General features: G+C 40.3%; 1 protein-coding gene across 2 annotated transcripts in view; it reads right to left on the bottom strand.

Annotated features, from left to right (window-relative positions):
• The window catches only part of RFX3 (regulatory factor X3), a 290,084-nt gene extending 276,096 nt beyond the window's left edge, over window positions 1–13,988 (bottom strand). The window contains exon 1 of one of the 2 annotated variants that reach the window (XM_047699486.1): window positions 13,858–13,988. The gene's annotated coding sequence lies outside the window, so the exon portion shown is untranslated. Of the gene's footprint in view, window positions 1–12,482; window positions 12,730–13,857 lie in introns of those variants that run through there. The other variant, XM_047699480.1, reaches the window with a different exon arrangement.
• Window positions 13,989–21,783: the final 7,795 nt, after the last annotated feature.

Here is a 21,783-nt window from a genome sequence, read left to right as displayed (position 1 = left end):
ATTTCAAATTATATAGCTGTAAGAATAACAGAAGGCATGAATTGTTAAGTACGTGTGTTGGGCACATGGGGTTTAATTATACTGTTCTCTCTACTTCAATGTAAGTTTAAAAAATTCTGAAATAAGGAAGTTTTAAGACTATATACATTTATGGTATACAGTTTTCTTTCTTTTTTTAAGATTGTATTTATTTGAGATAGAGCAAGAGCAAGTGAGAGAGGGACAGAGAGAGAGAGAGAGCGTGCACACACAGCAGGAGGTTAGGGCAGAGGGAGGAGAAGCAGGCTCTCCACTGACCAGGGAGTCCAACTCAGGGCTCCATCCCAGGACCCTAGGATCATGATTTGAGCTGAAGGCAGATGCTTAACCAACTGAACCACCCAGGCGCCCCTGGTATAGTTTTCCACTATATATTGGCTTCCCAAATGTAAACTGCTTCAGATAAGCTAATGAGATCTCAGTCAAATATATTAACTTTGTATATTTCATATAATACTATTATATAACTTTGTAATAATAAAATAACTATAAGGAAACTCCAATGCAACATCTCAACTTAATGCTTTTCTATCTACAACACTAAGTAAAAGTTAAATCCCAAGCAATTACAGTTAAAGACCACACAGCCTTACTATAAATATTTTCAACAAAATATTAAAAACATTTTCAACAAAGTACAAGCATCTCCTATTAGTCAAAATCACACTAAGGCAAAAACAAAAACCATTCATCCAACAAATTATCTCGCCAATCAAACTCTGATTTATCCACTTTATTTTTATCTCTATTTTAGAATTCTCCACTATTTTCATCTAACTATATTTTCAATATCTCCTTCTACCCTTTCACCCTTTTTCATTCCCAAATATCATCTCTGTCATTTCTGTAGCCCTCTACAATTTGAATCCTTAAGAAATACATTCACACAGCTGGGAATATGTAACTCGGGTCTAATACCTTATTTTTCCCTTTTCTTTCAAAATAGTCCCAAAAACCCAATGAAACCCTGAGTTTCCAGGATTCCTAAATTAACCAAAATAGTACACGCACTAAATACAAATTGATATAAATCCTTTAATTCCTCATCCAAAAATAAAGCTAAGGGCAATAACAGAGAACTACAAGCTTACAGACAAACGTACCCAATTACCTGCTAGCACGCATTTGAATCAAATTTCAGATTTCCCCGATTTACCCTCATTCTTACCCTATTCCTTCAGATCAGGGTGTTGTTCTGGGCATTGGGTATCATCTCTTGGCATTCTTTCTAAGGTTTATAAACCAAAAGGTAAACTGGAACTTCCAAAGCCCACATAAAATGCGTCACAAGACTGTGCTGTGGGATTGGGAAATTCCAGACAGCAATGAAAATTAACAAAAACACAACAAAATAAGAAACTTTAAATCTCCAAGCAAGAAGCTTTTATTTCAAAGTTTACCAAGGGCACCAGGACTGGAGGTGAGTCAAGTTTCCGGACGGCTACTGTGACCTCGTCTCACCAATACTCTGACCTACAGCTCTAGTCCACCATCCCTGGCATTTCTATCAAAACTATTCAATGTTCCAGGAAGTCTAACCCATCAAAATATTAAAATGCATCACCTTCCAATTTCAGAAATAAAATCCCACCTCACTTCCAAGCCATATGGCTCTCAAACCTTTGCTGAAATATGAAGCCACATCTGTTATAGAGGGCGACTCATTCAACATTATTTAAAAGGTTTCAAATTTCAAAACTCGGCAGACTTCTAAAAATAAAGGAACAGATCAAATGTTGATCCAGCAGTATAACATCTTAATCTACCATAATTAGAATGATTTACAATTTTTGTCTTTAACTGGAATGAATTCAACTTCAGCATTTTATGGCCTTTGTTAACTAAAGGTAGCCTCTAAAAATCTTCGTAAAATGTGAAGCACGGTTGAAAGTTGTTCCCCAAATCACACGGAGGTCATTCAAAGAACTTAAATCGAATATTTCCATCACTTTTCTCTGCCTCAAGAAAAACAGCACTAGAGTGGCTCCTAATATTGTTACAAGATACGTACAATGCAAATACTGGTGAGCAAATATTGTACTGACCTAAGTTCTGAAACATCAAGGAAAACATACATTGAAATGACTTTCTAAAGACCTACACATACACAAACACACATGTACACAAAACACAATATATAAGCTAAATTCTATTTCTCTTAATATATGTCCATCCTAAAAATATAAAATGACTTTTTAAACAAAAATGTTTTAAAATGTCATTTGGAGGCATGCAATATGACCTTGTTATAATGCAAAGAATTCTAATTTTATCTGGAGCCTGTGTATTAGTTTTTTCCTGTTGGGTTTTCATTACGCCACATCAAAACACATACTGTACATGTAAAATGATGGTAAAGGTGATTTTAAGACCACTAGGAGAGTATCTTTTCATGTGTTTTCTTATTAATGACCTTTACACTGACACTTCATTAAAACTCATCTCCAAGACTGTCATCAGACATAATCAGACAGCCATCAGTGAAAGCCTGATGTGACAGAGTGTACTCTTTGGTTCTTTAAAATGTCAACCTTAATAGGAGCAGGGGGGAAAACCAAGGTTCTACTGCAAAATAACACATCTACCCAAAGTAAAATGGAGAGAGAGGAACCCGAAACATCATTTCCATCATCTGGCACACAAATCAGATCTTCGCAATACTCCTTTCTCTTATTCCTACCTTTCTAAAAACCTGTGCATGAGCAAATCACGATAGAGGCCCCTTAGAAGAATATTATTGCACATCTACTAATGCACTAAGGGAGAGGCATATACAGAGAGAGGAAGCATTTAAGAGAAAAGGATCACTGATAAGCAGAAAGTAATAAGAACCTATCCTCACAAGAGTACGTGTACTCGGTACAACACTACAGCTGAAAAGCAAAGAGAAGCAGAAGAAACACTGGATGACCTGAGTCACTTCTGTCTCCCCCCCTCCCCATGTCCACAGTTCCCCCTTCAAGCCCCATTCCCACCAAAACCTCCCAGTCCAGAAAAAAGGACTGGGTAAGTAGCAGTGCACTGGTATTTAACAATGACAACAGAATATGATTTCTAACCCTTCTCTTCTTCCTGCCTCTCTCCAGTAACCTCCCTCACCTGCCATCCCACAACTAAAGCATGGGAGAAGAAATGAGTGATAAGCAAGAACTTTCTAAAATGTTTTGCATATTGAAAGAAACTACGATAACTGAGACTAAAGAAGGCCAGATACATGTTTAAGAACAATAGTTATTCATTTGAAATTACGGAAGCTATCAAATATTGGAATCTGGACATGGTTCAGACACGTGAATATGTTCACGTAAATTAATATGAAACAATCATTCAAAAATAGTTTTTAAAGCAACAATAATCTATTAATCGTCTGTATAGTTATTAGATTGGTAAAGATGGTGAGTACGCAGAACAAAAGACTTATCTTGAACTAATGCAAGAGATGCTTCCTTCCGCAGTCTTGCAATGCTCTAAAATCGTGAAGTCTAGTTGCCAAATTGACATTAAAATCTTACGAAAAAGCATACTCCTTGACAAAAGACACATTATTTTTTCGGCCACCAAACCTGAATAAAAGAATGCTTATTTAAGTATAAACAATATGACGAAAAGCAAGCAGTATCACAATGGAAAAATAGAAAAGAATATCGAGCGTAGACGAGGGGAATGCTTCCCAGAGCAGGGCCCAGAAGTAATCCAAAGGCACTTGCCCGGACTCCTTGACAGGACTTCAGCTCTTTTCAAAGCAGCTGAACAGCATAAAGAGAAGAAAAAGTCAAGGCTATAAGAACTGAGGGAGAATGTTGACCAATGAGATAAACGGAAACCTGAATTTTATTGCTTCTGATGAGAGAGAGCTCACGCCATCCCCTCTCCTTCTCTCTCTCTCCATCAAACTGCCTATCCACAGACTTGGGAAATTATGTCCCGTTTTAAATATCTCATTGGAGAGCAACAGGCAGGAGCCCCAACTGTCAGACATTGTCTGGCACACAGACATAGTGGAGCTGGCTCGGCAGGAGCTCAAGCTGTGAGGCTCAGCTAATTCCTATGTGGGTGAGCCAAACCAGGGCACTTGGCCACTGCTCCCATGGGGGCCACTGAAATGGTGGGACCTTCTGAGACTGAGCCCCAGGGATGGCCATTTGCTTGACCAAGGCTCTGGTTTTCCTTCCCTGCTGCTCTTAGCAGAAGAAAGAAAAGGCAAGCAAAATGCAGCCTCTCAGTCCCTCGGTCAAGGAAACACCAATTCCTGGCTGCCTGTTATTGTCGTGTTTCCCTCTGGCCAGTGCCAGTCTTGCCATGGAATCCTAGACTATTCATGCTCGAGGGCGGAGAGAGCACAGAGCCCTAGTGTTTCATTTTACAGACAGAGCAACTGAGACCCGGAGGGCTGAAGTGAGCAGCCTAAGGTTTCACAGGCGGGGTCCGAGTCCCCCAACAGACCTGGGTTCTCTCTTCTGCCCTGTCCTTTGGCCGGCACTTTGGGAGACCTTTGTTTCACAGCGTCATCCCCCTCTCTCCTCTGCCCATCCACACTCCTCCACAGATCTGTCTCCTGTCACCAGCTAATGCACTTTCATTTTCAGGCGAGCCGCCTCACTCTTGGTTTTCCTGGGCTCAGCTCCTACCAGCCCTTCCCATTTCTGCCTCAACAGGATCAAGAACATCTCTGGTCGTCCTGACCGAGCGAAGCAAAGGCAAGCAGCCCTGACTGGGTATCGCAGCCACTAAGAGAAGCAGTGAGAAGTATCTAGGGTTTAAGAGTCAGCAGTGGGCTGAGGTACCGATGCGCAAACGTAGGATTTGGGGGCTAGACCAGAGATTTAAACTAACGCGCTTAGCCAGAGGCCGGTACCTAGCCAGGACGAGGACGGGAGCCTCCTGCAGCAAAATCATGCTCAGGTTACATCATTAGTGGAACAAGGATAGGTATTTGTTCAAGAGGGCAGTCAGACAGATAGAACCTGTAAGAAAATAATGACGGGATAACCTTGCCATCTCAGTCACGTTCCCTGGCTTTTTTCCCAAAGTTCCTTTTTAAATGGGTGTGGATTCACTGGAAAAAAAAGCAGCAGAGGAGATGGCTGAGCTGAGAGCTGCTACTTCATATATGGGATTAATGGTCTATAAAAATATGTAAAAGGAGTCAATAATAAACACTTATCAGCACTGGGAGAATGAGAACAGGTAAGCCGAGCAAGACAGGCAGAAACGCCGTTGCGGTAGTTTCACCAGGCTTCAGCAGAAAGAGGACACGCGGTTTTGAGTCAACTTTCAATGATGTCTAAATCACATTTCCAGTTTGGAAAGATCAGGACTAGCTAATCTAGATCACTCTAAAATTGGGGGGGGGGGATCATTCTCAGTTGAAATGCTTAGAAAAAAAGACTAGAGCAAATTACTCAATCATGGCATTAGAGACATAATGCAGCCAACTGTTTCTTTAAACATCTTGGAAAGCCAAGGAAAGAGAATCCAAATTGACATTTTTCACATTATGTTTTACTGCATAACATTCCAAGGTTACTTCACACCTCAAGATTGGGGTTGGCAAATTATTCCGAAATTACTTACTGCTACAGGTATACAAGTGGTGACCTCGCACATTTTCCAACCCTTAGTAAGATAACAATTCTCAGCAGTGCATTATAAACCCGCAGAATAATTCCTCAGTGAACTCATCTTTATACAGTTATTTATTGTCATTATATATTAACGACTACATTTTTATAAAGTCTATAAAAAGGGCACAAGATGTTTTCAAATGGATTCATGTATAACAGATGTGAAAAGGAAAATATAAATTGGACAACAAAATGGACAATGGGAATTGTATGAGTTTATGAAATGTTGCATTATGAGTTCTCAGTCTGAGATCCCTGGACCAGGAGATTCATCCAAATGCAGTAAAAGAATGCCATTATAATAAGGCTGCAGAGTAAACTAAAACATAACTTTGGGCTAACATGCTATTAATTCAGTGTAATAACAAGACTGGGTTATCAGTAGTATCCAAATTTCACAGTAATCCAAACAGCTTCATGTCTTTGGGGAGGAGAGGAATGGTTATTTAATGAGTGTACATTACTGGGCAAAATCTTTCAAAACTTAGGGCCCACTGAGGAGATGATCAGGAAACATTTCAAAAGAACTTTCAGATGGCAAAAGATTTAAAAAGTTATCTTCTCAATAGTCTCTCATAATAAGAATCAAGGTATACTGAGCATGTACTCTGTATCAAATACTGAGCAAAGCACTTACATGAATTATTGTCAACCTTCACAAAACCCTGTAAGGCAGGTAACAGTGATCCTATCTTACAGATGAGAAAACTGAGGCTAAGTTAAACTCAATAACTTGTCCGAGGTCCCACAGCTAATAAACCATCTGAAACCTGACCCTAACCCTGTGTTCGTAACCAATATCCTTATCCCTTCACTCCCTTTAAAGGACTACTTGGTACTCTAAATCTGTTGCCATTTTTAACTGATTTGTTTCATTAAGTACATCCGGTACCTTGATAGGAAATATAAAACTTCCAACACAAAGGTTCTAAAACAATCTCATACACTTTAAAAAAATCTTAATAGCAGAAACTAACTGGTAAATTGCAAGACCACAATGTAAAAGAAAATGCCTCATCTGTTTTAATAAAAGCCATGGTTAAAAACCATTACTCTCTATTGATGTTTCTGATTCTTTGTGACATTCCAACACATGAAGTACAGTATCTTATAAAGGGACTTTTAAAAATACCACATTTTGCTGACTGCAGTAATGTGGGATTATAGTATAGATCATCCAAAAATCTGTCATCGGAAGAGGAAAAAAAACTTATATAACGATATCTTTCTAATCTTAGTTGAGAAAGACACTGACTACCACTGTTTCAGTATTTGTCTTTTAGAGTATATGCTGCCGAAGGAGGAAGTCAATGATGCAAGAGCCCAAGAGATGGATTCAATGGTTCTCCTAAAAAATCCCGCTAAACAAGTACTCAGATACAGAAAACAATATCCAACCACTTCTAGTTTAGAAACATATGGCAGAGAGTAGGGCAAAGAATCTAAAACTTTTCAGATAATAAAGTCAAATGAATAGTCAAACAAGACTATTCGAACAGCGTCAAGTGGGGACTGAATTCTCCAGACAATTTTTCAATATTATTATTGTGTTGATTTAATTAGTCTGACAACTGTTATTACCACTTATACTTTGAGGTAGTTTTTTAAAATCATTCTATAAAAGCATATTATTAATCATGCCATATAAGAACATTTTAAGAATATACAATATATCTATATGTGCCAATAATACCCAGTCTACAGAGTACAGACCCATACTGCCAAAATAGTAAGTTTCTCAGGTTAACCTAAATTTTTGAGACAGAGATTGACAGACCTGCATAGGAAGGTGTTCAGTGTATATACCTAAAGGACTAATGCTGACATTTAAACTATGCCAAAGTATCAATCTTGATACTATTTTATGCTGTGCTAATACGTATTATACCCGTACAGAGACAGGCTTTGGTACAAAAGTGCCAATTAAGACAGCATATTAAATTTAAACTCAATAGAAATAAGGCTATTATATGCTTGAATGCATATATAATTAACATTTTTTCTTTAAATAAAAGTTCTAATCAGTTCACATTTTTAGTAGTGATAATCTCATGTTGCAAACAGCACAGCACCCTCTGCTGCATCTGTTCTAAGACGTATAAAATTCCCACAAAAAAGGATAGAATCAAAGTAAAAATGAACCTTAGAATCAATAGGTTGATACTCTTTTATTTACTCCAGTACATATTTCTCAAACGTTAACGCTTAAAAAACAATTTTCACTTAAAAAGACCACTAAAAATGTTATAGTAACAACTGGAGTAGGCCAGGAAAATGTTTTAGTTTGAAAATATTTAAAATAGTGAACAAACAAAAACAATACTGGTTTCCAACACTTTTCATTCAAATTATAATAATGTTGTCAAAAAAATTCTTTAAGGATGGCATGGCCTGTCATGTTAACCAAATTTCACTTTATTTAAATCTGCCTTGGCTTTTTGCTGCAGATAATTTTAATTGATTGTGTAAGTCCTCAGGAGTACTTTTTCTGATTCAAAGGGAATTTACCATTACTTCTAAGAATTTTTAAGTGTTTTGTGAAAGGGTGTGCAACTTATACAACTTGAAAACAGAATGATAATCAGAAATAAGTTATATTTGGGGCGCCTGGGTGGCTCAGTGGGTTAAGCCGCTGCCTTCGGCTCAGGTCATGATCTCAGGGTCCTGGGATCGAGTCCTGCATCGGGCTCTCTGCTCAGCAAGAAGCCTGCTTCCCTCTCTCTCTCTCTCTCTGCTGCCTGCTCTCCGTCTACTTGTGATCTCTCTCTGTCAAATAAATAAATAAAATCTTTAAAAAAAAAAAAAGAAATAAGTTATATTAAATTATGAATCTTAATTTGAATAGTTCAAAATTTCTACTTAAAGAAAAAGCTCCCAGGAAAATAACTAACTCCAAAAGTATATTTTGCTAAGGACAAAAGCGAAGGATGCCACCTGCTTCAGACAGCCCCTTTGTGAACCACTGGAAGTCCCAACACAATGCACTAGAAATGAAAGTGACACCTGTTTAAAGCAGCCATCTGTCCCTAACAAGCTAGATTTACCCAAATCCATTTAATCTCAGATTTCCAAAATATGGGAACACTATGCACCTGTGAACAGAGAGGAATTTAAAATCTGTTTTGCCATGGCCACTAGGAATCTATACCCAAGAGTTAAAGGCAAATGATTCCATTAGGGAAACTAGTTATTTTGTTTTTTTATTTTAAGTAAATGGAAATAGAACATTTTTGTCTAATATTCAGCATAAAAACAAACAACTAGCAGACTTATTTTAATTTAAAGGTTTACTTCCTTGAAGACTCTTCACAATTTAAAAGCTTTCTTCTTTGATATTCTCGTTTCTTGTAACACAGTCTCACTATATATGCCAAGAACAAAGTAACACTTCCAGTAGCCTGTTTAGGAAAGACTTTTTTTTTTTTTTAAACTCTTCTCATAGTATGATGCTACATTCACCCTTTTAAACACACACACACACACACACACACACACACACAACGCGCCTGGGTGGCTCAGTTAGTTGGGCAACTGCCTTGTCTCAGATCACCATCCTGAAATCCCAGGATCCAGTCCTGCAGAGGGCTCCCTACTCAGCGGGGAGTCTTCTTCTTCCTCCACCCTCCCCCCCATGCCTTCCTTCTCTCTCAAATAAATAAATAAAATCTTTTAAAAAATAAACACACCCACTTACACTTCAAAAATTTGAAGAGCAAAAATCATACTCCATCTGCTAATCTCTTCGGCTAGAAGTTTAGAGAAAATCTCTCAGAACATCAGCTTTCTCAAGAATCAACAATGTTACCAAAAAGTAACTTATCATCATTTACATAGTACACTGAATCTATCTTGATCAATGATTCATTCATTTATTTAACTGCTAATTTTTTAATGGTAAAAGTTAGCCACACTGAATTTGTTTAGGGTACAAGGATGTTTAATGTATAAACTATAAACCTTTTGAGTACCTGAATACAGGATTATCTGAATACTAGAGGAATACTGCTCTTTTTTAAATTAGGCATAACTACCACATATAATGAAAACATTGTGGAATGATGCACTTTAGGAATGCATTTTAGTTTACTATCTTATGCATGTAAATGTACTACATAAATATGCCTACACCATTTAATGAAATTCATAGGCAAAGCAATCTCAAAGCTTGAGATAGGCATTATGACATGCAATGAATCACAGACATTTAGCTATTCAGTACAAGTTATAAGTAACTCCTACTTAATACCTTTCATTTTAAAGCATGGTCACTTTCACAGATTTTAATTAGTCTAAAAACTGAGAACACAGGAGAATGCCAATACATAATATAGTTCTTGCTAGGAAAAATATCACAGAAAGAAGAAACTAAATGCTAAGTATTCATCCTTGTGTTAAATTTTAAAATTTATCATCAGCTTAGTATTTCTAGGGACTATTTACTCAATCCATACAAATAACACGGACATACTTGAGCCCAAAGCACCTCTTTTACAAGGCAACTTTTATACCACCTATGTGCTTTTAAAAATGGGTAATAGAATTCAATTTAAGTTCTGCTCTCAGATCAACTTGTGACTGAAAAATCTAAATTATGGAAAACTTGAGATAACTGTAATGAGTGAAATGCCTCAAAAAAGTTCCTGGACACTGCAAATAAAAATATTAAACCATAACATTAAAGCATACTATGTAAACATACTATGTAAAACATACTATGTAAATGGCATAAGGTCTAAAACTGTCTCAAGACAGCAAAACTCCTATTAACTTCAGAGACAGTTTATAGGACCCAGGAACTTCACCATCCAAAAGTGTTCAGGCATTTGACACTCATCTGAACAGGGAAAAAAAAAAAAAATACAAGTTAGTATTAGAGATTTGCATGGAACCCTGGTTGGGGAATGAATATAAAGAAATTTGAGTCCTCTGAGAAAGACTTCTTCCATCCTCAGTTAAAACAGCAATCACAAGGCAATGAATTGAAAGAGGAGAAGTTTTTTGAAAACCCCAACTCTTATTTTACAAAATATTAGCCTTAATGGCGTTACAATTACCCAACCTGCTCATTGACAATCTCAAGAATAATTAATACTGTCACATTATTCACAGGTTGCTCTGTTAGGTAAATCAATATGTGTTTGCTGTGGGAAGGAAGACTGTTTAAATACGTATTTTAAAATTCCAAATTGGAAACTTCAATATGTGCAAATATAATAGCACATTACATCTGTTTAGCACACATTCATTATCAAACTCTTTACCAATAAGCTACTAATTAAACGTTAGGCAGAAAGACGGAACAAATTTACAGGATCTGTAAAACTGGGTTACCTCTAGCCAAGAGCCCTACTACTTGAGGGCTGGTAAGTATTCAAATCTACAGAGAAATAGATTTTTAAAAGACAGACTTAAAAGAAAAAAGTTCTCTCTCCTCAGCAGCTTTAAGTCACTGTCCAAAGAAACCAAAAAGTAAACAAAAAGAACAGGTTAAGTACACACATGCCTAGATCTTAACAACCACAAAGAAAGTGAAATATACACACGTTCAAGTTGAGAAGCTTCATACATTCTTTATGAACAACTTGACTTCAATTTCAACTCTCAAAGGAAAAGGAACAGAGAAGATGAGGGGGGGATAAAAACACAACTCTTTAAAGTACCACTGTCACAAATAACATTGTAAACTGAGTTCTCACAAAGCTCCCTGATGCCCTTTCCCTATTTATCACACACACCTTCTCCTAACCACAATGAAAACTGTTAACACTCCACTGTGGGGAAGGAGGTTCATCAAAGTGAAATGGAACCTCACTACTACCCCTCCCATCTCCGCATGAAGGATAAAGCACTGTCAATAACTACTAACCCAAGTATCACAGATGCCCTGCATCTGGTTTAAATCACAAGCACACACGCGCACACACACACGCGCGCACACACACACACACACACACACACACCCAAAAAAAAAGAAAGAGAGAGGAGAGAGACTTGTTTTAAAAATCTCTTTTCCAGGGCAGCGAAGAGCCCAGCGGAGAGGCCCCTGGTTTCAATGTGTGTGCAAGGGGTGTGGGGGGAGAAGAGGGGGGGGGAGTGCTGAATGGATATTAAGACTGTTTGCAGCACAAAGAAAACACAGTTTTAAAAGAAAAAAGAAACCGTGCAGCTGATGATGGCAAAAGCAGAGCAGCCCATTTAGCACAAGGCAAAGAGGGGCAAAAAGGAAGGGAATAGTCGGTGGGAAAAGTTCCCCGTTGTACGAGGATAAAAATAACAAAACCCGTAACAAGGCCCCACAAGTGCACAACAACAACAACAACAACAAAACACCACCTCTCGGGTCCCCCCGGCACGCTGCTGTCTCTCTGGGTTTGGAGAGAAGCAGGAAGCCAGCAGCTTTGGAAAAGAAGAAAATTAAAGGAAGAAAGAAAGCAAGCCTCTGCCTTCACCTGACCCTCCTCCTCTGAGCCAGACCTAGGGGAGAGCTCCACCATCCGCGTCGGGGAACTGGGGCTCCCTCTCCCGCTCGGCTCGCAGCCTCCGGCGCTCCCGCTCCATCCCTGAAGCGCGGCCGCCGAGGGCCGGGGCGGCGCGGCGCCCACACCCCCGAGCCAGCCGCGGCGCGCTCGGTCCATTGTAAACAAGCCGGGGCACGGAGCCCCTCGGCGGCGGCGCCGCCGCGGCAGCCCCCGGTGTCAGGAGTGAGACCCCCGCACAGCCACACTCGGCTCGCGCGCACGGACACACACACGCACGGACACACGCGTTCACACGCAGCCACACGCTCCCACACACATGTAGAGACCGAAGAATATTCACCTTGGCTGTGGATTATTGTGGTGTTGTTGGTGGGTGATGGAGATGGTGGTGGTGGGGAGGAGGAGGAGGAAGAGGAGGAGGAGGAGGAGAGGAGTAGTTGTTGTTGATGGGTAACAGTCGCCAGGACTACGGTGACTATGGCGCTTGATTCACAAGGCAACGGTTGCTATAACTCACAAAAGAGAGAGAGAGGGAGAGAGAGAGGCAGCGAGAGGGAGAGGGAGACACTCGCACGGGGAGGGGTGGGGAGGGAAGAGGGGAGGAGGCGGGCCCGGCGAGCCGCCGGAAGGGGCGGGCTCAGCACCGTGACGGACAGCCCCGAGCCCGGGCCGGGGTGGGGGGGGCGCGGGGAGCGCAAGGCGGGGTTCCGAGGAAGGGCTCCGAAGAGCTGCGCTTAGGTCTGGCAGGGGCTGAGGTCACCCTAGAGTCCTCTCGGAGGTGCGCTTACTCCTCGCGCTGACGAGGCAGCAGGGGGGACTGCAGGGGCGTGGTGCGAGGGGTACTTTCTGCGAGGCGAGAGCCGCCAGGCCCGGCAGCCAGCTCTGCGCACAGCAGCCGCAGAGCCGCGAGTGGGTAACGAAGAACCCGGGAGAGGGGGCGTTGAGGGCGATTCCAGACACTTTGTGGGAGACCATCTACGGCGGGCAAAGCATCCACTTTGAAGAGCGGTCTCCTCCCCCGCTCCTGGCCTGGAACGTCATTTCCGGGGCGGAGCGGGCGGAGGGTCCCGGATGTGCCGCCGCTCTGCTCTTTTTTTTTTTTTTCCCCCCCTTCTTTTTCCCCCTTTATTTTTTTTTTTTTTTTCCCTTCTTCGTTTCTGAGGTCCCGGCGGTGTTCCCACTTGCATCCTCTGTCTGGCTTCCAGCATGCCTGGGCGCTTCAGAGCTCCGGGGCCCGCGCCGGACTGGAGCGTCCGAGCCGCCTGCGCCCTGCTGCCGGCGGCGCTCCGGCCCGCTCCCGCCACCTGCGGCCCGACTCGGAGGAGCGCGGGCGGCGGGGGTGGGAGCGAGCTGCCTCCGCCGCCATCTTAGAGCAGGCGAGCCCGGGGCGTGTGGAGGCCGCGCGCCGCCTCCCGCTGTCCCGCCGCGGCTTGGCGCGCGGACGGCCGGGGCCGACCCCTTCCGGCCCCTGCTCGGGAGCGAGAGGCGAGGTGCTCCCTCCTTGCCGGCGGGGCGGGCGGCCGTCCTCGCGGGAGGACGAGCGAATGCATGGCGGTCCCCCTCGGCGGAAGCGCTGAGGGGCGGGGTAGTTCACACCTGCCGGGGAGAGCACCCCGTTCGTTTCTGCCGCACCCACCCACGCCGAAGTGAGCTGCTCTGCCGTCTTGAAAGTCGACCGAACCGGGGGACCCGAGCTCAGCCCGCTGTCCTATTACCTGCCTCGCCCTCGGCCCTATTGACAACCTGCGGTGTCTGTGTTTCCGGCTGGGTCGACGAATGGCTTCCTCGGTGACGGATGCTGTTAGCACCACGGGCTCCCGAGCCCAGCCGCCCCGAGCGCCCGGTGCCAGCATCCTGGTCCAATTCCCTGCACGCAGGAGTCCTGCAGGCACACTCCCCTGGGCCCTGCCGATGCCCCAAACCTCCAACACAGGCAGCTAAGCTGCTTAGCCAAGACAATAACATTAGAAGTGGAGCCTAAGGAAGTCAGTTCTCTGGAGGCTTAATTTTTGCACCTGCAAAATAAGGGATTTGGGCCGATATAAATTCCCAGTGCTAATAATAATAGCGACCATTACTGAGCGCTTACGCTGCCCCAGACATTGTGCTTAGTGTTTTACATACATTATCTCATTTAATCCTCGCAGCGTCCCTGTTAGGTACGAAATACTCTCATTTTAGGGAAAGCAGGCACAGAGTCCTTAACTAGTCGGTGGTTTTATGTTACTGCTCCATGCCCTGGGATATTAGATAAGGGTATTTTAGGAAGCAACTGTTGAAACAATAGATTGAAGAAAGTGATGTTGCCCTAGGTAATCAATCTCGTAAGGACTCACAGAGGCTTCTGCCAGTGTGTTACAATGTAATAGTGAACGGGGCGAGCACAGTGCTAAAGCTAAAAGGTTTCAGGACTCACTCGCGGGTACCAGACCCTTTTAGTCCGAGGCAAATGACAATGCAGTGACCAATAGTTGTTAACCGCCCCAAACTCAGAATTATAGTTTCGACATACGCATGGAAAATAGGTATGCGTTCCAGCTGTGTGAAAGCTGGTGATCATTCTGAATATTCATTTCATTGCATTTACAGATCTATGTCCTCTGTTCTTGCAATGGTGTGCAAGAAAACCCACAGCACTGAAGAGCTTTGCTTTTTTAGTTGACTTGCTTGATACAGTTTGCCTGGCCCTTCCCTCGCTGGAGGCTTTTGCTTCTTAACTGCTGGCAGTGAGCACAGTTCTCGCTAGTGTCCTCCTCACCCTTTAATTGACTGCTTTCGATCTGCAGGCAAGAAAACCAGAATGAAGCTTGTGTACAACTGTGTCCTAAGAGTATAAATAGGTACTTTGAGGAACTCTTAGAAAAAGTGTGACCTTTATGTGAGGACGTTTTAACACCAGCCTTAAGCTGCTTAGAGACTGTTTGGTTTTTGTGGGGGTTTTTTTTGTTTTGTTTTGTTTTGTTGTTTTAATGTATTTCTTGATTAGGCCTTTTCCTGAGTTAGGAATAGATAAATTTTCAATGTTACTGCCCTACTGAATCAGTTAACTAAGCTACAGGTTCAAGCTCTAGATTCAGAAACAGGCTGGATTATATATGTATGTATGGTTTTGTGCTATAACTAGTTATGAAAAGACCCAGAAATCCCTTTACCTCTAATCAGTTGTGACAGGATCTCCTTTTTGATCATTTTTAAGCACAGTTACAATTTCACAATATGGTGTACATATATTTCAGAAATAAATTGCATAAATCACAGAAAAGACCCAGCAGTGTCTAGCTTTTATCAACCTGTTACAGGCAATACACACTAGCCTTCATAAAAAAAAAAGGCATCTAAACAAAAATATATATATATTTTATATTCCTTGACAAATGCAATGAACTGCCAATGTAACAATTATTTATTGAATACCAAAAGAGGGCCAGACATAGTTCTTGTCTATAAAATGCTCAAAGTCGTATCTGTGAATTTAAAATGCTGTGTCCTTTGAACTTGGAATTGTTTCTGCCCTCAACTTGGACTGATTGTCAGAGACATCATTTAACACATTTGTATCTGCACCACTTGAAAACTGTGGAGTCTGGATTATGTATGGATGAACACTTTAAAAATCATTCCAAGGGTAAATTTCCTTTTCACTATTGTCATTAGGTTATTTTCTCTTATTGATATCTGCTGCATATTCAAGAACTAATAAATGAACATTAATGCTTGTAAAAGGAAAAGCTGCTTATGAAAAAATAAAATACTGATGAGGATAGGTTTACTTCTGAAAAACTGTATGTATGAGAGTTTTGAAAATTAACGTATTGGTCTGTCACAGCTTACCACGGAATTGTGGTGAATCCTTGTATAAAGCAGAAACCACTTCTGTTTCACACTTTTCATTTGATTATAATATCTGATTCTCTTCAGTTAAGGGACACCTAGAAGTTTTAGTTCTCATATGTGAAATGAATAGTTTCATTTTAACCAGTATTTATTGAGTACTTATGATATGCAGAGCCCTGGGGAATTAAACAACTAGAGTACTAATTGCCTTTACTAGGTCTGAAATTCTGAGGATGTATGAATTATCGATAATGATAGAGAGCCGCCTAGGTGGCTCGGTCAGTTAAGCATCTGCCTTCAGCTCAGGTCATGATCCTGGGGTCCTGGGATTGAGTCCCACATCGGGCTCCCTGCTAAGCAGGGAATCTGCTTCTCCCTCCTCTTCTGCCCCTCCCCCTCATGTGCTCACTCTCGGGCTCTCAAATAAAATCTTTAAAAAAAAAAATGATAGAGACTTGTAAAGGCCAAGGTAATTCAGAACTATACATAAATTACCACTTTTCTCTGGAGAAACCCCAAATCAGAAACCCCAAGTCTACCCATCCTCACCCAAAATATATTTTGGTTTTAAAAACATTGCAGTAAATAAATAAAAATAAAAATATTGCAATATTTTTTCTTCTGGTGGATTGGTCTTTCTAATTGACATTTATTCATTTATTTATTTTTGAAAATTTTGTTTATTTATTTGACAGACAGAGATCACAAGTAGGCAGAGAGGCAGGCAGAGAGAGGGGGAAGCAGGCTCCCTGCTGAGCAGAGAGCCCGATGCGGGCCTCGATCCCAGGACCCTGAGATCATGACCTGAGCAGAAGGCAGAGGCTCAACCCACTGAGCCACCCAGGTGCCCCTCTAATTGATATTTAATCAAATATCTTTCTGTATCTTTCTAATATAAATCAGGTGTTTACTCAGCAGTCCTGAGGTATATCTTACATCCTTACATCCATATATATAACCAGAAATTAAGTTTTTACCCCAGCACAGAAAGATGATAATAGAATCCTATGTTGACTAGCTTTTCTCAAGACCAGAATACACACTTGCAGCTTTTCCCCTTCATTTAATGCAGAATGTCATATAGAATATTTGCAACATTAAAATCAAATAAATGGAGGGGTGCCTGGGTGCTCAGTCAGTTAAGCGTCCAGCTCTTGATTCCAGCTCAGGTCATAATTTCAAGTTTGTGAGATCAAGCCCCGCATGGGGCTCGATGCTCAGCATGGAGCCTGTGTGAGATTCTCTCCCTCTGCACCTCTCCCCACTCTCGTGATCAATAAATGAATAAATCAATAAATAAAATCTTTTTTTAATAAAATCAAATCATTGGAAACAGCCCAAATGCTTATCAGTAAAAGGATGGAAAAACGAATTGTGACACATTCGTACAATGGAAGACTGCTGAGCAATGAAAAGCAACTGGCTAATAGTACGTAAGACAACATGAGTGGATGAATCTTAGAAACACTATGTTCAGCAAAAGAAGCCAGGCACAAAGTACATGCTGCATGAATCCATTTACAAAAAGTCCAAGAACAGGGAAAACTAATCTGTTTTTAGTGTTGAGTTCTCAGTGATGGCAGGGGTGATGAGATGGGATTTATTGGAACAGCACGTAGGAGGACTAAGATGGTGTGAAGTATTCTGCACTGTCCAAAGCCAGAGTGACTAGCCTCATGGCTACTACAATCTAATTGTAAATTAAAATTAAATTAAATTTAAAGGTCAGTTCTGCTGTTGCACTGGTGACATTTTTAACTTATTTGGTGCAGGGAGGGGTGGGTAGTGGGCAGAGAGAAACTTAAGCAGGCTCCACGCCGGGGCAGAGCCCAACACAGGGCTCCATCTCACAACCCTGAGATCAGGACCTGAGCCAAAATCAAGAGACAGATACTAAACCAACTGAGCCACCCAGGTGCCCCTCACACTGGCAACACTTTAAGTGCTCTGTAACCACAATTGGCTAGGAGCTACCAAATTGGACTGTCGAGCTACAGAACATTACTACCGCAGAATTTTTGTTAGAGCACTGTTCTAGATTTTGTTTTAGGTTTGTTTAGTATTTACATGTGTGGTTACAATTGTCAAAACTGTATACAGTGCACATTATATATGCATTATATGTTCGTAATACCTGCCCCCAAGGCCCAGAAATCACTAATAGACGTATTTATTACAGTATCACCTACCCAGCCGAACCCACTTTTTCCTTAATATTTTATTCAGCACTGCAGAGAAAAGGATAAGTAATAGATAGCAAAATTATCCTTGGAAAATTCAAAAATGTGTTAAATGTGACCATACGATAGATAATGTTGATTCGCCACTCAAAGAAACAAGTTCTGCCATGTTATGATCCTGAATACATCTAGAAACCAAAGGAACTGCTTTTGAGGGCTTAAGTGAATGCTAGATGATTGAAGAGATTTTTTTCCCTATTTCCCTGCTGGAATGGAAATAAATGTGTTGGATATCGTGTAATCTCATTCTGAGGTAACATTAGGAGTATTAGTCCATGATCAGGTTGAGAAAGTCATGTAAACTCTTGAGGTAACAGTGCTCAATGCTTTTGGAGTCCAAGAAAACATGTGTAAATCAAGGATTAAACAGTGAATGATCTCAATTCTAAAATTCTAATGTTCATGGATTTTCAGACATGGCACGCCAGGTGAATTGGTTCAAAATTCTAAACATAAATGTTCTTGTAATACTTTTATGAAATTAAGAAATTTTGGGGGGGTGAAGAAATACTTCCTATAAATTTAATAGCTACTTCCACCATTTCTTAACTTTGTGAACTGCAGGTATATTTTTACAAGATAATGAGTTTGAACTGTATTAGAGATTAATTCTTACAACTTAATCAGGAATTAATGTCTGCAAGAAAGCATTTTTTTACTCAATTATTATCAAAAGTTCTTTATCAAAAATGTGATTTTATTTTATCCAGTCTGTAACTGGAACAAGAAACGCTTTTTAAGTTGGTTCACTCTCTCCCTTTATCTTTTCCCCCCTTTAACGTAATGTACATTCTGGAAGAAAACATCTCCCATGTTCCTGTAGGACCATTATTCCTATTTAAATATACTAAAAGTACTTCCCACTGGAATATGGCAAATATCTCACCCTCCATCCACCAACATCACAATACATTATAAAGCCTAAATTTAAATAGTTTTTTAAATACTTATATTAACAATTAAAGCATTATCACTGAATTTTTTTCACCCTTTTATTTTTTTACCAACTTACCTCAGCCACTAATAAGGAAAAAGTAGACTATTTACTCAAATTACATGAATCTGTCTCAACACCATTTTGTTTTATTTTAAAAAGACAACTTACGTGCATGGAATATTTTTTCCAAAATTTTGTTTTGTTTTGTTTACATTTTCATTTTGAAGGACAGGAACACAAAAATATACATTGTACAGTGGAATATTTAAAACATTTGTTTCTAAGCGTTGTTGAAATTTTAGCTAGAATTTTCTTCCATAAAAGAGATTAAAGTCATTTTTAAGACTCCTAGATCTGACTTAATGTGTGAAAGCACCTACTAGAATTTGGTTTTGGAGACCTCCAGCCCCACATCATATCAAACATAGTAAAATGTACTCATGTACCACATAAAATACACATAATTAAGAACCAAGTTACAAATGACATAATGGTAAGTTTGTAGGCATCTAATTATTTGTTCATTTTGATCTGTAGCTTTCTTTTCATATTTTGAAGTCAACTTTTTTTGAAGATCAGCATTTTCAGAGAAGCTTGGAAAATGTGTAAGTCCTGAATATTGTGCTTCATTAATAAAATGGCCCTGAAATTTAGCAGCAAAATGGAGTTTTGAAAAATTTATCTCTTAATTTATTTTTCGTTCTTCCTATCTGAGGTAGAGGAAGTGTTAATTAACCAAAAAAATATGGAAATCCACTGAGATAACAAAATTACAGTAAACTTCAAATACTGGTTTCATAAAGATGAGGGGGAAAAAAGGAATGTAATCAAGAAATAGGAAAATTATTTTCTAAGATGACTTAAGTGTATTTGAACTCAGTACCCTAATTTGCTCCTATAATCTTTACTTCATTATAAAATTGCACATAAAAATCAAGACAATTGGATTTACATTGTCAGGATATCCTATTTGTAGCTTCAAATGTGTGACACAATAATTATAGACTTCTTGTTAAATGTGATATCATCCTTCACCCACAAGAAGTAACCCTTAAAGAAAGAATACTAATTTAGTTGAAGATTGATGAAAGGCAAGAAATATGAATGTGAATAATTTAAGACAATATATAAAAATCTGACAAGGGATTTTTCATAGAGTTAAACATGCTTATTTTTGAAAGTGAATAATTTTTTTAGGATTAAGTTCTTCCTGAAATCCAAAAAGATAAAAATGAAACACATAAAATAACCGGGTCATTTTCTTTCCAGCCAGTACTGATTCAGCGACCCAACAGTGTAATACCAACCACTGTGTTTCTGGAAAAGCCAGAAAATACATCAGCTTCTAAAGAACCAGCTATGGTGTTGACAGAACTGAATGATCATAAACAAGATCTAAAAAGGGCAGCTTCGTCTGAGTAGGCATTCAGTCTGCTGAGGCACTCTCACTTTCTTGGCCAACTAGGGATGTTATCCAATATAAATAATTCTTATAAGAAAGTGTTTAAGTTAACTTAGTTGTGTAATCAAAACATTACAACTTATTAGCATTTCTTGAAGATAAAAACAACTTCTATCTTGGGCAATCATCTTTGAGAAAGAAATATTCTAAAAGTTTATTGTAGACTTCAAAAGATATAATGCTTACCTGTCCAAAACAGGTAAGGCAAGCTGGGAGTTGTAACACTTTTGAAAAGGAAGTGAACAGGAACTGAAATGCTCTTCATCCAATGCCAATGGTAATGGGTCAATATAAAGGTGAGAGAAGGGAGAAATGTAACCAGAAAATATAATCAACTGAGGTGGTTTGGGGTTTTTTGTGTGTTTTTGTGGTTTTTTGTTTTTAGTATTATGGGTTGTGAGTTGATTTGCTCTGCTTGTCTTTTTTCATTTCATCCAACAAGAAAGGATGAGGGAAGTAATAGTTGTAGAGGGAAATGTAGCTAAGACTTGGATTAATGCTCTAACTAAGAATAATGAGAGATATATTCAGAAAACTGGTAGATAATATGTGATCATTACTGAGCATAAGAAATACCCAGTTCCCAGATATTTATTGAGGGTGTCCTCTATATGCTACAGGAATTACCACAGGCACTCTGGGGGGCCAGGGGAGGGGCAGGTTGGGGAACAGAGCAGATAGGGAAGAAAGAAGAAAGAAGAAGAAGAAAGAAGAAAGAAGGAAGAAGAAAGAAGAACTAAAAGTCCAAGTTTCTTCCTATACTGGGTATCTTTTATTCCTCCAGATTCACTCATTCTCTACTTGTCTTTGCCCTCTTTTCCAGAGGCTCACCTTCCTGGACCACCTCGTTGATTCCCCGGCTTTCTGGTCTCCACAAGTGGGCAACACTGACAGGAAATTGGAGTCAGGGAAGAAGGAGAGTGAGGTCTGGGTATTATTACCCTGTTTCCCTCCCTCCATCGTTGCTTCAGAAAAGTTGTATCCCTTGACTGAAGCTTCTGATAAAGGCTCCTTCCCCTGTTACCTTTGGGTTTAGGGGCCATAACAGCCCCATGGCTCCCTGGGTTGATATGTCATCCATATGGCTCCCCTACATCTGCTAGGCCCTCTGCACTGTATATCTCCTCAAAGTTGCCCTCTTTCTTGTGTGTGATGCCACCAAGTAAGA

This window comes from Lutra lutra, chromosome 13 (assembly GCF_902655055.1).
Source record: "Lutra lutra chromosome 13, mLutLut1.2, whole genome shotgun sequence".
Taxonomy (NCBI): domain Eukaryota; kingdom Metazoa; phylum Chordata; class Mammalia; order Carnivora; family Mustelidae; genus Lutra; species Lutra lutra.
Note: the sequence above shows the minus strand (reverse complement) of the source record. Positions and strands in the feature narration are given on the sequence as shown.